The sequence below is a fragment of the Giraffa tippelskirchi genome, chromosome 10, assembly GCF_054371585.1.
Source record: "Giraffa tippelskirchi isolate mGirTip1 chromosome 10, T2T-mGirTip1v1.2.pri, whole genome shotgun sequence".
Lineage (NCBI taxonomy): Eukaryota > Metazoa > Chordata > Mammalia > Artiodactyla > Giraffidae > Giraffa > Giraffa tippelskirchi.
This window is the reverse complement of record NC_137284.1, coordinates 80,699,164-80,710,465: the sequence shown is the minus strand read 5'-3', so window position 1 is coordinate 80,710,465 and position 11,302 is coordinate 80,699,164. Positions and strand designations below refer to the sequence as shown.

The window sequence follows — 11,302 nt, the reverse complement described above, 5'->3', positions numbered from 1 at the left end:
CATTATCTTTTATCACTTACAGTCACAACAATGTGCTAAGTCATTTTCGCTAATATCTTCAGCTGAGCCATTGCACAATGCCTTTTATCTTTTGTGAAAATTATCATCTAGTTTTTGCAATAAATAATGCAGATAGAGACCAGACAGCTATTTTAAGATGAGCATTTTAATGGTTAGGTCAAATAAGTAGAGCATGTTAAAGATCAGAGAGACTTTTTTAGATACTGACTCATAAAAAATAATGGAGAGTCTAAAATGGTTAAAAAAAAAAAAAAGCAATCACCCGGTATAAGAAAAGAAGTAGTAAAGTCAAAAAATCATCTCAGATGCAGGATATACTTGACAATGGTATCGAAAAAATGTAAACCCATAGTTAGCTTTTATATATTTCTGCCCAATTAAAACACAACCATGACATGTATTCGCCTTCCCTGGAAGGCTAATAATGTGGCACCTAAAGCAATATTCCTCACCCATTTCTCCCTGGGATTGACCACAGTGCAAGGGCTGTGTGGAGGAAGGCCAGAAACATTGCTTATAAGAGGTACTTAGGAATTTAGAGATTGAAGGTGAATGCCTACGTAATTCTTTTAAAACAGACCCCAAAAATGTTACCTTCCTGACTCAAGGTCAATTCAAAACAACTACTTAAATAACATACATAAATTATCACACTGCTGCACTGTATTTTGTATAGTTAAACACAATTCTTGGTGATAGTTTCCATTTATGTGGCTTCGGTATGTTTGCTTTCTCAGACTCACTACCCAATTTAAAGAAGTAGCACCTCTAGATGGAGAGATTACTTCATCCTTTACTTTCTTTTTTCTTAATATTGCTTATCTGAAATACTATCATCTGTGTACTTGCCAGCTTGGCTACTTTCTGCTCCTCTCCCCTCCTCAATAAAGTCAGCTACTAGGATACAGACATCGGTTTTACTCACCCCTGCAGTCCAGCTCCGAGAACAAGGTTGGCCACCACAGAAGATGCTAGTGTCATTCATATAATTACCCCATTTCAGTTAGAATTTTTAAAATGTATGCTTTTCAACTGAATTGAAAATACACCCCCCCACACACACACACAGTTTGTCATTTAACAATGAAATGACAGAGAAAAAGTAAACAAATTTATTACCCCAGTAAAATATTCCTTCTACATTTAATCTTAAATGTCTTTGAGCTGACCCATCTCTGGGGAACACAGTTTCTGCTTTTGCTGTGAATTTGTGTTTGTGGGTTAGAGTTGGGCACGATTTGTGAGGCTAACTTCTCCGATACTTAATATCATCATAAAATGTTAGACCAAAATCATTGTGATAAGCATCCCCACACCACCACTGACTGGTAACTTCACATAAGGGAATGAAGGTACTAGTCATTGATGAAACCTCACCTTGATCTCTCTGGGAGCTGCTCAAGTGCATGTCTCTGAATCTTTACTGCCGATTTCTCTGTAGAACTTACCTTAGTGGCTTTATGCAGTTTCAATGAAACTTAGTATCAGAAACATTTGTCAAACATATGACTAAAGTCATAAACACAGTACCATCAAAAATGAAAGAAAAATAATAACGCAGGATGGATATCATTTATGTCAACTAAACATTTAAATTCGCAAATATAATCAAAAGTTTTGAGAATCTGGTGGACAGCAAAGAGATCAAACCTGTCAATCCTAAAGGAAATGAACCCTGAATATTCACTGGAAAGACAGATGCTGAAGTTGAAGCTCCACTACTCTGGCCACCTGATGTGAAGAGCCAACTCATTGGAAAAGATCCTGATTCTTGAAAAGACTGAGGGCAGGTAGAGAAGGGGGTCAGAGTATGAGATGGTTGGATGGCATCACTGACTCCATGGACATGAGTTTGAGCAAGCTCCGGGTGATGGTGAAGGACAGGGAAGGGAAGCCCAGCATGCTGAAGTCCATAGAGTCACAAAGAGTCAGACATGACTGAGTGTCTGAACAATTAACAACAACAACAATTAAATTCCCAAACATAATCAAAAGTATTACCTTTATGAAAGCCTCTGGGAAGACCTGGGTCTCCTATGCAATTGCTCAGCTTCCTAGGGGGAAAGAAAATTAAAGAATCAAAGAGGGAAGGGGAAGCAGAGATAGAAGCAGGGGTTAGTCAGCTGTTGCAGAACCAGTTCCAAAGCACACAGGTGGAGATAACTGCCTTTGGGAGGGCAATTTCACAGAAGGTCCTGATCTAAAAACCTCCCCATCCCCTAAGATCTCCTCATCAGTGGGTTGATGTTATTTTCACTTCTATGATGTTACAACTTGGCTCCCTGTTAATAGTAATAGATCCTGGAGTAATATGGAGGAATACACCAGAAAAATCTGAAATATTGAGTATAAAATACACTGGGTGGTGAGATTCAAAAGACCACTTCATACAAAACAACGTGTTAACTTTTCTGTCCTCCCTTTCCTTTCCTCAAAGCCAAGTAGTGAAGAAAGCGCTAGTGATGCGTTCAGCTTTTTCATTTGTTTTGTTCTCTTCCACATATAGGTCTGTTTTAAAAAGTGATGCATGTAAGAATTTCACTGCAAATAAAAGTTACAACACAATTACAGTATGTTTAGCCTTCAGCCATTTCCAGAGCTTGAAACAAAATGCCGTTAAATTTTACCTAACCTTTTGTTATTTAAAGTAGATAGCTCCTGCCTGCCCCAAAACACACACGTTTTTCATTCTTTCCAAAATTCAGTATTGTGTCTAAGCTAGTGAAAGTGTCAGTCTCTCAGTCATGTCTGAATCTTTGAGACCCCATGGACTGTAGCCCACCCAGCTCCTATGTCCATGGAATTCTTCAGGCAAGAATACTGGAGGGGGGAGCCATCCCCTTCTCCAGGGGATCTAAACTAACCAGTCATGAAAATGTAACTTCATGAATGGGATTTAGCTTGTATCTCTATAACAGCAGGCTTCCCAGGTGGCACAGTGATAAAGAATCCACCTGCCAATGCAGGAGACTCAGGAGACATGGGTTTGATCCCTGTCTCGGGAAGATCCCCTGGAGAAGGAAATGGCAATACACTCCAGTATTTCTGCCTGGAGAATACCATGGACAGAGGAGCCTGGTGGACTGCAGTCCATGGGATGGCAAAGAGTCAGACACAACTGAGCACTCTATAATAGCAAAGTGTTACCAATGAAGCAAATAAGGATTTGAATTTTTGATGATTATTTTATGGGAATCCTAACTATAATGTAATATTATTAGAGAGTTGTAGGAGGGAAAGAGAAATGACAGAGACACAGAGACAGTGAAAGAATGAATCCAGTCCAAACATGAACAGAAGCTCAAAATAGTTGATTTTTTTCCCTTTGGTAACTGTAACCTCCTTCCAAAGCTCTCCTGTTTTCTTTGCACCTCCTCTTTCTCCTTTCCCCGCAGCCTTCTAGAGTCAGAAATGACCTAACTGCTCACCCTCTATGACACATCCTCCAGAGAAGCCTTGGGAGAAAATGGAATGAACCGTTTAGTAGACAGTCCTTTGGACAGCAAGGAGATCCAACCAGTCCATCCTGAAGGAAATCAGTCCTGAATATTCATTGAAAAGACTGATGCTGAAGCTGAAACTGCAATACTCTGGCCACCTGAGGCAAAGAACGGACTCATTTGAAAAGACGCTGATGCTGGGAAAGATTGAGGGCAGGAGGAGAAGGGGACGACAGAGGATGAGATGGTTGGATGGCATCACCGACTCAATGGAGATTAGTTTGAGTAAACTGGGAGTTGGTGATAGACAGGGAGGCCTGACGTAATGCAGTCCATGGGGTTGCAAAGAGTCGGACATGACTCAGCGACTGAACTCAACTGACCGATAAACTAGGTGTGTTATATTTGCCATATTACACAATTACAAATTCTGGATTGGTCATTACACCCATTTCACAGCTAGGAAAGCTGAGGTTTCATAACTTGTTCTTTGTTACCCAGCTTGCCAGTGAAAGATCTGGCTTCAGGTCCTGTTTCATCTGACGTTAGTATGTGTCTTTTCAGTGCAGCACACTGTCTCTCTACTTCCTTACCCAGACTTGCAATTGGTCAGCAATTGGACTGAATGAACTAGTTCCACAAGAGCCTGAATAATGAGTGGGACTTAATACACTTTCACTCCAAGGAGTACACATATTTACACAGGAGAAAACATCCTTAATTAATGAAGGATTTCCTAAGGTAAAATTTCTGGACTAAGCATCACTTTTCTGGTCAAGTGGCATCAGGGCTGAATGCTCCACTGGCTTTATTCAGCAGGTCGTGGCTCTCAAACAATCAAATATATTTAGTCCCAACAGACAACTAGGCATTGTGCTCCACAGTATTTTTTTTTCAGTGATTGTTACTGGCAGGCTTTGAAGCAGTTGCTCTAACATTTGGGAGAACAGTGTTTGCAGAGGGAATTTGGTTCAGTTCTTAATAAATGCATTTGTCATGTTTCTAATTTTCTTTCTGTACCCTTCAAATGCAGTTGCTTCCAGGCTGAAAACAAGATAACCTCCGTTTGATGTTGTTATTGTCTCTCTTGTCTCCTGTAGGATATCTAAAGAGAGAGAAGCAACATGAATTCTTGGCAGTAACAGGCTTTTCCAAAGGTATTAATGCCTCACATTCTGAGGCTGTTTGAACTGCTTTAGTCACACAACAGGAGTAATAAGTTAACCTAACTTTGTTGCTACCACCTCAACTACAAATGGTGCTCCTACCAGCATCTCTCTGGGCAGCTGTCTAGAGCAATAAGCTTCACATATGCCAATAGTTTAAGAAGTAAGGTCAAGTTCCCAAGCCAAAGTTCCTGACCTTGAACCTCCCTCTGTTAACTCGAAGCTTTGTGGAATCCATTCACCCACTTTGTTTCCCTTGCTTAGGTTTCTAGTACATGAGAAGGGAATAAATACAGTACCCACCTAATTACTCATATGATTAAATGAGCAATGCCTATGAAGTGCACAAAAGAGTGCCTGAAGTGCTCTGTTATACGTGAAATATATTTGCAATTCACTTAGTCCTTCTGAAAGATGGTATTATTGTATTGCCTCATATATGGCAAGAAGGGATTCACTATCATAGCCTCTGTGTGTGTGTGTGTGCATGCATGCATGTCTGTGTGTTAGTTGTTCAGTTGTATTCAACCCTTTGTGACCTCATAGACTATAGCCCACCAGGCTCCTCTGTCCATGGAATTCTCCAGACAAGAATACTGGAGTGAACTGCCATCCCCTTCTCCAGGGGATCTTCCCAACCCAGGGATCAAACCCAGGTCTCCCTCACTGCAGGCAGATTCCTTACCATCTAAGCTGCCAGTCTTTAAACTATGAAAAGGCAGGATTCATAGGAGGCTACTAGAAGAGCACATGTTTGGCACAGCATTCACTACTCATAGGACAAAGCAGATCAGTGATTGAAGCTGGCAGAGTTCTTCAACTGCATGAAATAGGGACGTGAGAAAAGAGAAGGCTGCAGCAGATTGAGAACTCAAGTGACTTCTCAGAACCAAAGAGGATAACATGCCATGAGACCTTAAAGAAGAAAGTCAGAACTAATAAAAACTTGCTAAATAGATTAGAAATGGCGGGTTGCAATGATAAAATACAATCATCTAGAAGCTGTCTGAAAAACAAAGGTGATTAAGGCAAAGTAAGGAATTATTACAAAGAAAGAATACTGTTGAGTGTACACTCTGTTTTAAACTAATTTCACTGCCCGAGGCACTCGTGAGAGTCACGTTCTGAAGGACCAAACTAAACCTGGCTGCTGCTGCTAAGTCGCTTCAGTCGTGTCCAACTCTGTGCAACCACATAGACAGCAGCCCACCAGGCTCCTCCGTCCATGGGATTTTCCAGGCAAGAGGACTGGAGTGGGTGCCATTGGCTTCTCCACACTAAACCTGGAGCAAGTGCCTTTCTCCAGAAACATTCAGACATGATCAAATTAGAAGTATAGTTGGTAAAACTCCTATTTCCAATGAGGGAAATTAATCCACTGAGAACCTGGAGAGAGAGGTATGTAAAGTAGAGACAAGCAGCAGAAGAAAATATAGGAAAGTTCCAGATTTCAGTGCTACTGCTGTCTGTCATCCACCATCTGCGCAGCCTGGAGTCGCTGCCATGGTGCCACTTGAAATCAATCGAACATACAACCAAAGACGTGAAACTTTGAACACATCTCTAGATTTAAAGATGAAAACAGGCAAGAAACAGTTTTTAAAAAATCAGGAACATTCCAGAATCTCTGATCATTCATAATGATACCCATTCCTAAAAGAGCCCCATCCTACAAGTTGGCCCCAAACACACCTCCCCATGTGAACTGAACAATTTACTATATTCTGTTACATCATCAAATGTTCTCCACTAATAATCTGAGATACTAAACGTCCACTGCTAAATACGAAATGCCTCTGGGAACGTGAAGAAATGCCTCTTCAATGTTGAGAGAGGAACTGCACTGGAGAACTGGAGTTCTCATCAAAGCAGGGTGGAGATGAGAAAAAATTAAAGGAGGAAAGTCAGACCTCGACACAGGTTCAGTGAGGGCACAGAGTGACAAAACAGCATCCTCAGGTACACAGGGCAGTAGAAGAAAGAAGCAGAAAGGGAAATAGAGAAGTATCACTGTTAAATTTTGCCTAAATTTTTAGTTTTTCTTTGGACCATCCTTGAGTCAAGAAACTCTTCTTTCAGGCTTTCATTCTCAACTACATGACTCCCAGAATGTGGACTAGATATTTAAATCAATACTTTATTTCAGTTACATTCATTATCAGCTATCAGGGTTCTGGACACTGCTTTCAAACCTGATTATGGCGACTTTTCTGAGACTGTATACTCAATTTAAATTCACTAGAAAAAAAGTTTTAATTGATAGAAGCTAGAGAAGAGCTTAAACTGTAACTGAGATGGAGGAAAATGAGCAGAGGTTCAGAGAGCAGTGGGAAAATGTTAAAGGTTCAAGCCCTTATTACAGAGACAAAAACAGTCCCCACAACCACCACAGCTACAGGAGGAGGAAATGGAGGTATGGAAAAACCTCAGCTCAGCAAGTGAAGATGCCAGAGAACAGAGTTCAGGGCTGGAAGAACTGCTGGAAATTTTAAGAAATTCTGGAAATAAGAGAGCTGAAAGAATGAGGTCCAATATCTATGTATGAAACCTGCCCAAATCCCTGGCTGACAGCAAAATTACTCCCATGTGTGGAAGAGCTCATGAAGCATGGTGGGAAAATAGGTGCAGACAAGTGGAATCACCCTTGAAAGACAGATCTGCAGAAGAAAACTGTGAGTTTGGTGCTTCTGTAACTCAGACCATTCCCCTAAACATAAGTTGCTAAAAGGCTGGCCATATCACTCATTGGTGAGAATGTAGTACAACTGGAACTTCATAAATTGGTGGACAAAATACACATTTGCCCTGCTAATTTAGAAAAGAATTTGGCAACATAAGAAATTGCTATGTCAAACTACCATATGACCCAACAATCACATTTACATTCACTTAAGAATGAAAATATATGTCCATATAAAGATCTGTATGTCAACGTTCTTAGCAACTTAATCATGACAGCTCAAAACTGAAAATAAACAAAATGTGCATTAGTATATAAATGGATAAAACCAACTGTGGCTTGTTTTTTTGTACAGTGGAATACTACTAAGCAACATAAAATGACTGGACTGCTGACACAACAGCAACATAGGTCCATTTCCAAATCATTAAGCTAAGTTAAGGAAGTCAGAAACCTATTTTCAGAGAATAGGTATAGCCTTTTTTTTGAAATTTTAGAAAAATTCAAACTAATCTATAGTGACACAGAGCAGACCAGTAGTTCCCTGTGTTGGCAGAGGTAGACTGCAAAGGGAAATATGGAACCTATGGGATAGTAGACTTGATTAGTATTCTTAGCGGGATAGTTATTGCACAGGTCTATATTTTGTCAAAACTCATCCAACCACACAGTTAAAATGGGGCTGCTGCTCCTAAGTAGCTTCAGTCGTGTCCAACTCTGTGCGATCCCATAGACGGCAGCCCACCAGGCTCCTCTGTCCCTAGGATTCTCCAGGCAAGAATACTGGAGTGAGTTGCCATTTCCTTCTCCAATGCATGCATGCATACTAAGTCACTTCATCGTATCCGACTCTGTGCAACTCCATGAACAGCAGCCCACCAGGCTCCTCTGTCCATGGGATTCTCCAGGCAAGAATACTGGAGTGGGTTGCCATTTCCTTCTCTATAAAATGGGGCAGTTTACTCTATACAAGCTACACCTCATGGAAGTTAACAACAAGTACGTGGGATGGTTTGTAGATTTTAGAGCCATTCAAAAGCAATTTTTCGTATACCTTTAAACAATTATTTACCCAATCTGGTTCTCTTTTAAAATAGCAAACTCCACTGCACAATGAAGTGAAACAGCCACACACATACATATCCCCTCCCTCTTCGGTTTCCCCCACCCTCCCTCTCTCCCACCCATCCAGATAACCGCAGAGCACTGAGCCAAGCCCCTTGCACTACCCAGCAGGCTCCCACCAGCCATCTGTCCTACACATGGTAGTGTATCCATGTCAACACCAATCTCCCAATTCAATCCCCACCCCACCCCATGTCCACAGGTCTGTTCTCTATATCTGCATCTTTATTTCTGCTCTGCAAATAGGGTCATCTGTACCATTTTTCTAGATTCCACATATATGTGTTAATACATGCTATTGTTTTGCTCTTTCTAACTTAGTTCACTCTGTATAACAGACCCAAGCTTAAGTCAGAGGGAAAATACAGCTTTAAATACTTACGTCATATAAAAAGAATGACAATAAACAAAATAGGCATGTACTTTAATAAGCTTGTAGAAAAAGAACAGAAAAGCCACCCTAAGGAGATTAAAGGGAAGAAAATACTAAAGAGCAGAAGTACTTAGTAAACCATAGAACTGAGAAATAAATTCAGGTGCATTTTAAACAGGCAAATTAAAAAAGTGCACAGTATATCATATAAAGTCATGACTTGGCCCTCAGAGTTGATCTATCCCTTGACACAGCCCCCACACTCATCGCCCACCATTCTGAACTATGGACGACCCCTTGCCACCCGAACGAGAAATTGATGTAAATAAAATGTTAGAGAAAAAAAAATAAAACAAAATTAAATAAAACATAGCACCCTCAGCAATATTTATGGCTTGAAAACAAATGTAGCCAGTTATATCTATCTGACATTTGAATATTTCCTGCTTTTTTCCATTTCTCTTTCACCTGTGTGCACAGCATTCTTCCTGCCCCCCACTCCTTTTACTCTCCTCTCATACTTCTGACATTTAAAAATGCTTATCACGTGTAAGTTATCTGGATAGTTTTGAAGTTCAAAGCATTGAAAATTTGGGTTATTTATACAAAAGACTTTTCATAAATGAGTAAAGAAATATTGGGGGGAGAGGAAAAGAGGTAAATATTTTCTTTATTTCTATTTTTGACATTTAAAAGGGCCTCTGGTTTACATAGTGCATTGTGGCAAACTGTTCAATTTTCCCTTCTTCTCTATTAACAGAATTATAATTTTGTTTGGTATGGCATTGCTCTCAGCTGCAAATCCAACACATTAACAAATACAATAGTCCCACTTACTTCTCCAACCTCCTTTGGAATAAGGAATGGCCAGAGGGCACAGTTTTGGTAAATCAGATCTAAGCAGGCTAAGCAGAGCTTATGAGAAAATGTTAATAAAGGCTGATGCAGTCTGAATATGATTTTTATGCTATGCTCTTCCCCTTCTTCATTCCTTTAAATAGGGACATACAAGAGTCAGAAAAGGCATCTTGCAACCACAGGTTAAAGAATATCAACAGAAGCCTAAGAACAACTCTAAGGTTGATGGAGAAAAAGTGAGCCATGACGGCTTCCTGGAGCTACCAGGTCAACCCTTTCTTTTCTAAATTTGAACGTTTTGTTATGCAGAAACAGACAAAATACTTTGTTTTTTTTAATTGAATTTTATATGCCTCTGAACTTATTCCTTAATGACGCATGCAATCCCTCTACAAAATCTCTGTTTATAGATAAGAGAATGGAAGCAAAGGAAGTTAAGTGACTTCTTTCACTAAGTTCTCCCTCTACTTTCCCCCTTTCTTTATCTTCCTATTTTATTGAGATATAACTGACATACATCACTGTGTAAGTTTAAGACATACAGCATAATGATTTGGTTAACATTTACCATGAAATGATTACTACAAGAATGTAGTGAACATCTATGGACAGAGGTGTCTGGTGGGCTACAGTCCATGGGATCACAAAAGAGGGATACAACTTGGTGGCTAAACAACAACAAATCACCTCATACATATACAAAATTAAAGAAATAGAAAAAAATATTTTCTCCTTGTCATGAGAATTCTTAGAATTTACTCTCATAAGCACACAGAAGTTGAAAATACGTAACAGGAATTAAAAATACTAAAAATTCAAATATGTATCATCCTGAAATAACTCCACATGAAAAGAACCATAGAGAAATACCCCCACCAGATGTTGATAGATAATATGAATCCATCATAATTAAAACTGTATAGTATTAGCATGTGAATAAACAAAATATTCAAAGAGAATTAAGGGGGTAGAACATATATGTTCTTACAGAAAAAAAGGTGAGGGGAATATGTGAGGTGATGGATATGTTAACTTGATGGGGAATCCTTTTACAGTGAATGCATGTATCAAAGCATTACATTATCACTTTAAATAACTTACAATTTTATTTGATTAAAATTAAATGGATCTAATTTTGTATGTAAACTTAGTATCAGTTCAGTTCAGTTCAGTCGCTCAGTCGTATCTGACTCTTTGCGACCCCATGAATTGCAGCACGCCAGGCCTCCCTGTCCATCACCAACTCCTGGAGTTTACCCAAACCCATGTCCATTGAGTCAATGATGCCATCCAACCATCTCATCCTCTGTCGTCCCCTTCTCCTCCTGCCCCCAACCCTACCCAGCATTAGGGTCTTTTCCAATGAGTCAACTCTTTGCATAAGGTGGCCAAAGTATTGGACTTTCAGCTTCAACATCAGTCCTTCCAATGAACACCCAGGATTGATCTCCTTTAGGATGGATTGATTGGATCTCCTTGCAGTCCAAGGGACTCTCAAGAGCCTTCTCCAACACCACAGATCAAAAGCATCAATTCTTCGGCGCTCAGCTTTCTTCACCGTCCAACTCTCACATCCATACATGACCAATGGAAAAACCATAGCCTTGACTAGACGGACTTTTGTTGGCAAAGTAATGTC

General features: G+C 39.9%; 2 long non-coding RNA genes across 2 annotated transcripts; one reads left to right on the top strand and one right to left on the bottom strand.

Annotated features, from left to right (window-relative positions):
* Positions 1-818: 818 nt before the first annotated feature.
* Positions 819-5,113, bottom strand: LOC145524402 (uncharacterized). Its single transcript, XR_014067484.1, has 3 exons — positions 4,931-5,113; positions 4,482-4,566; positions 819-2,075 (listed from the first exon to the last, which is right to left on the bottom strand). It is a non-coding gene; the product is annotated as an uncharacterized LOC145524402 (long non-coding RNA).
* A 99-nt stretch (positions 5,114-5,212) lies between these two features.
* Positions 5,213-10,003, top strand: LOC145524399 (uncharacterized). Its single transcript, XR_014067481.1, has 2 exons — positions 5,213-7,299; positions 9,807-10,003. It is a non-coding gene; the product is annotated as an uncharacterized LOC145524399 (long non-coding RNA).
* Positions 10,004-11,302: the final 1,299 nt, after the last annotated feature.